This window comes from Nannospalax galili, unplaced genomic scaffold (assembly GCF_000622305.1).
Source record: "Nannospalax galili isolate Female #2095 unplaced genomic scaffold, S.galili_v1.0 scaffold135, whole genome shotgun sequence".
In the NCBI taxonomy this organism is placed as follows: Eukaryota; Metazoa; Chordata; class Mammalia; order Rodentia; family Spalacidae; genus Nannospalax; species Nannospalax galili.
In genome coordinates this window covers 2,931,409-2,937,206 of record NW_008338998.1, presented here as the reverse complement: position 1 = coordinate 2,937,206, position 5,798 = coordinate 2,931,409, and positions in this window count along the sequence as shown.

The window sequence follows — 5,798 nt, the reverse complement described above, 5'->3', positions numbered from 1 at the left end:
AGTGAGAGTGTGTTATGAGACTAGAAATAGGAGCAGGAGAGAGGAAGTGAGGTTTTTAACCAGAGGGAAGAATAAAAGACAGTAATAGAACATGTGTGGCCTGAATGTAGATGGGGGACTCCTGGGGAAGGGACCCAGAAAGCAGGGGTAAGGGGACCCAGGAAAGTGGAGGAGGAGGATCAATAAAAAGGAAGAGTGTGAAACCCATTACTGTGAATGCTAATTTTAAAAGACTAATTAAAAAATAATTTAAAGTTGAACTACATTTAAGGGAATGGTAAAGCAAAGATATAATTTAGGACAAAACATTTGCAACACACACTCTTAGTGAAGGACTTGAATCTAGAACATAAAAAGACCTCTTACAACACAATAGTAGAGTATAAATCGGTGGTAAAGCACTTGTCTCGCATGCATGAAGCCCTGAGTTTTGATCCTTAACAAATACCACTCCATCTCCTGAAATCCTTTAAATAATAAGAAAACAGAAAGTACGTCTCAGTTAATGGGTAAAAAATTTGAATAAAGATTTAGCCAAAGATGATTAAGTAGTGTTACAGAATTTGAAACCACTGGGAAAAAGGCCATCAGACTCAATTCAAATTTTAATTGGTCAAATTTATTAGGACTATAGCTGTCCAAAGATTTAGCCAAAGATGATTAAGTAGTGTTACAGAATTTGAAACCACTGGAAAAAAAGGCCATCAGACTCAATTCAAATTTTAATTGGTCAAATTTATTAGGGCTATAGCTGTCTGTGGTCTCTTACTCAGATTTTGGACCCATGGCCCCAAGGGGAGGGTCAAACTAGCTATAAAGGCAAAACCCACAAATGCCATAGGAATTTCATCATACACGAGTAATGCCAGGTGGTCCTGAATATGGTCAGGATGCCCGAGTTAGCAGATAAACTACAGAGGCCAACATAAGCTTGTTGTAGGCCTTCTCTTTAAAGGAGATATAGAGATGTTGACAATAAGGCACTTTCTGATTAAGCGCAGCTGCAGTGTCTGGGAGAACCAAGGTCAGCTACTCCAAAGAAAGCACTCTTCTAAGGGGAAGCAACTAAGTTCAGGTGCTTAACCTTAAAGCTGGCTGTTTCTCTAGCTTTTGCAGTTTAAAGTAGCTGCTTTATACAAAATGAATTTGGAGACTCCATTTGGGGCCATTACAGTAGATGGCAATAAGACCAAGGAAAGATACTTGCTCATCACCATGATCAGAAGCTCAGGTTAAAACATAAAGGAGACAGCACTATACAATTACCAAAACGATATGATTAAAAAGCTTGACCACACCAAGTGACCATATGAAGGAATGTATAGGATGTAAAGGAACTAAAATTCATGTAGTGTTGCTAGGGATGTGAAATGGCTTTATTAATTAGGGAGTTTTATAGGATTTTCAAATTGTAGGCATGTTTCTACCACATGGCCCAATTTATTCCTAGATATTTATTGACCTAAATGAAAAAACATCCTCTGACCATGCAGAGATGCTCATAGCACAAATGACCATAGCACCACTATTTGCAATAGCCTGACGTTGGAAACAACTTGTATCCAGCACAGACTAATGGAAAAAAGATTACAATATGTTACTGATTGAAAGAGAAGGAAATTTTTTCTTTTCTTTTTTTGGTTTTTTTGAGACAGAGACTCCCTTGAACTCACCATGTAGACAGGACAGAGTGGCCTTGAACTCGCTATGTAGACAGGACGGGCCTTGATCTCATAGAGATTTGCTTGCCTCTACCTCCTGAGTGCCTGGGATTAAAGGTGTGTGCTACTATACCTGACTGAGAAGGAACTTTTGGATACAAGGATAAGTGCCTGCATATGTGTGTGGTGTGTCTGTGCATAAACATGTTTGCATGTGTTGTGGGAGCATATGTGTGTATATATGTGGAGACTTAAAGTTGATGCCTTCCTCAATCACTTTCTACTTTATTTATGGAGGCAGAGACTCTCACTGAACTCAGAACTTGCCGATTAAACTAGCCTAATTATCCAGGTTGCCAAGGGGAGTCCCTGGTCTTGTTCTCCAAGGTACTAGGATTAGAAATATGTCTGCCTTGTTTTTATAGGGGTTCTTGGTTCTAAATCTAAAGTGTAGATTTCAAAATGGTGGTTGTTATATGTCAATTATACTATAATATGGCTGTTATTTACAGATTTTTAAAAGTGTGATGTGACATTTCTGGGATCTGCTTACAGTTTTCATTATTTTCAATGAATAGAGAAGGAAGTCCCTCAAAGCATGGTTGTAAGAACATAGTGGAGAAAATATAAACCACATCATTTTGGTGCCTTTCCAAATTTAGACCACTCAGTGAGCTATTTACATAGAAAGTCACTGAGAGAAAAATCAATGTTCTGTTGGTGATATGAAATAAGCAAAGTACTGGGCACCATAGATGAGGATTCATTCTGGAAAGAGTTCCAGCAAAGTCAAGCAGAGGAAGGTGACCTTATATACACTGGTCCCGGTTCAGACTTGGTCACTCATGATGAACACCTTCCAACACCTTACTATAGGCCCTTGAGCAGCACTGTGGGCATAGTGTCTGGTACCGCTGTGGATGCTCAGAAACTCTTGATCAGTGAATATACATCTAATGCTAATGAATCATCCTCTAGAATCAGGAGTTGGTCCCCAGTACCACCATAACAGCACCGATAAAGTTAGTGGATTAAACAATACCCTTGTCTCATTTTAGAGTTCTGCAGGTCATAAATCTTAGAAGAGTATCATGGGGCTATGATCAGGGTGTCTTTGGGATTATGAAATTTTCTGAAGGCTCTGAGGGAAAAATCTGTGTCCTTCCCTTTTCCAGCATTTCACCTGCCACCCTGGGTTTGGCCCCCTTCGTGTATTTTCCTGAGGTATAGTTCTTCTTACCTTACCTTTTCTCTGCTTCCTTCATTTCAAGGAACCATGGGATTATTTTGGACTCATGGAGGACAATCTCTGCATCTAAGATACTTAGCTAAACCACATCTATGGAAGTCCTTTGCTATGTAAGATTCACAGGGTCTGGGGAGTCAGATGTGAACATGGCTGAGGGCCATTGTTCTGTCACTACACAAGGGCAAAGGTTGTGCCTGCTCTTTGGGTCTGACTTCTTGCTGGAACAGACTTGCCCCAGTTCACTCCCTTTCTTTGAAACAGAAGACACCTGCCACCCCTCCCTTCACAACCCCCAGGTTAAAGGTAGATTAGAAAATGCGGTCTTGAGACTACATCGCCTAGGATCTTCAGAAACAATAGATCAGAACGAATGAATTACAATTGACACAAAAATAACACCAACAGCCCAAACTGGCCTGAGAAATGCATTCTGAGTTTAAAAGATTCGTTTTCTACACTGCTGTTATTAGTAACAAAGACTTTCAAAATCTGCTTCATTTGGAAACATATGATGAATTGTTCTAGACTACAATCACCCTACTATACTGTAGAACACCAAAATTAATTTCTTATCTAAGTGAATTGAATTCTGTACTTAGTTCTCCCCACTATATCGTGCCTACAGGTCTCTGCTGATCTCTATTCTTCCAGGCCACAGGGGTGGCAATCCTCAGAGAAGCTGCTGGTCTGGGCACTGCTGTCCCTAGGCCTGGCAGTGGTAAGGGCAGGCAAGAAAAGAGGTCACAGGACAACCACCACCATGGAGCCAGCCTGGGGAGGGGCCCCAGCCTAAGACCCCCAGGTCCAACCCAGTTACCTCACGCTTGACCTTCTCAGAGCAAGGCCTGGACACCCCGGGCCAGGCTCCACCCAGTTAGCTCCCTGTCCAGGTTGGGTTGCCCCAGTGGACAGCCCTGACATCACCATTCCCGAGGCTGAGGCTTGCTCAGATTTTTGTCAATTTGCTATGCTGAATGCAGCCAAGATTACTTTTTACAATTTGTGATGCCTTCCTGATTTGATCTCGATCCTGTATTTAAAGTTTTCTAACGTTGAAAAAAAAAAAAAGCCAGATTACTGCTGCCTTTTGGAGAAATATAGCAAGAATCAATCAATTAATTTGAAATGGACTTAAGTTTACTTCTGAACAAGATGCTTTTCTCTGCTTCCTTAATTACACAAAATTACGTACTATTTAAAACCTTCTTGTGTTAATCAGGGTGTGTGCTTGGGTATTACAATTCTGGCTCTACAATACTATAAAAAAGTTGTACACCCAAACAGATTACAAGTGTATTTACAACGATGTCAAGTTCAGACTACAGAAAGATCTGCTCTGGGCTGGAGTTCTCTTTTGGCTTCCTTGCTTGGAGCCCCATGGTTTTACCTAGTCCACAAGACCCCCGGAAGATGCCTGGATGGCTATATTCAGCCTCTCGGTCACCATCATAACAAGGGCAGCCCTCTTCCCTAGCAGGGAAGTGAGGTACCACCCTGAAAGCCAGAAGCTTATTATCAACATGAGCCTTGCAGACATCACTAGCTTTGTTTTCATTCTCTTAACAAAATAGAAATAAAAATTAATAAGATGGGAATTTTTAATTTTGATAATATCAAACTTATTTGTCTCTAAGAACAATAATTTGGTGTTATTTCAAGAAATATTTGCTTAAATCAAAAATTCAACTATGCTTTCTTCTGAAAGTTTTAAGACTTAATTTTTACAATTGTATCATTTAAATTTTGGTCTAAGATCTGTCTTGGGTACTCTCTTTTTTATATTGTACATAAATTTGTGTCCAATTTAATTTTTCTCTTTATTTAAAATTCTTGGCACACTTATTTAAAAGATTATCTTCTCCTCCCTAAATTGACACTGAACCTTTGTTTAAAAATATCCATTGTCTTACTATGTACAGATTTATTTACCAGTGCTGTATTATGATCCATGGTCTATTTGTCTAGAATCTATTTGTCTAGAATCTATTTGTCTGCAGTCTAGTACACCATATTACTTAATAGTCTTGGCCTTGGATAGCATCAGTCCTACAACACTGTGATTCTTTTTTGCTGTAGTTCTGTCTACTGATTTTGCTTTATGTTTTTTGAGACCTCTTAATCAGGTACATACACATTTGATTTTCCTCTGATGACATGACTCCTTTATGAAAATAAAATGAGTAGCTGTCTATGATAGCATTCTTTGATCTGAAATCTGCTTCATCTTATAGTGAAATTGCCACTCCAGTTTTCTTTTGATTGACTGTACAATGAACTATTATTGCTTGTTCTTTAACTTTTGTCCAACGTGTGTTCCTGGAAACAGCCAACATTTGTGCCTAACTTCTTGTTCATGCTGATGGCCTCTGCCCTTGCTCAAGTGTGCACATCACTCTCCTCTCTGGGGCTCTGTCCTTTGACTCTGGCTGCCTGTCTCTAGGACACAGCAGGGTTTCCTAATTTCCCGTCAGAACCTCATGTGGCACCACTCTTTTTCCCTTGCACATCACGGCCTGGAAATTCTTATGAGGTGCTAAGTTGAGGTCGTAGTAGGGCTTTCCTTTCAGGAGTCACTGTCCTACATTATCTCATGTCCACTGAGATAAAAACTATTTCAAACACTTTCTCTGTTTTGTATTTTCACAGGAGAAAAAAAAGTGTCTCTTTCTACCTACTACATCTTGGTTGGAGGTGTCCAAGATGGTTGAAAGAACAGGTACGTCTCAGTATTCACAAGGATTGATTCTGACCCTCCAAAGATACCAAAATCTGTGGGTGTTCAGCCACCTTTGTAAAATAGAATTATATTTGTTACTAATATACATTGGACACTGTGGCTCACTTTAAGTTTTTATTCAAAAAGCCCGATTTTCTTTTTGTAGTAATAT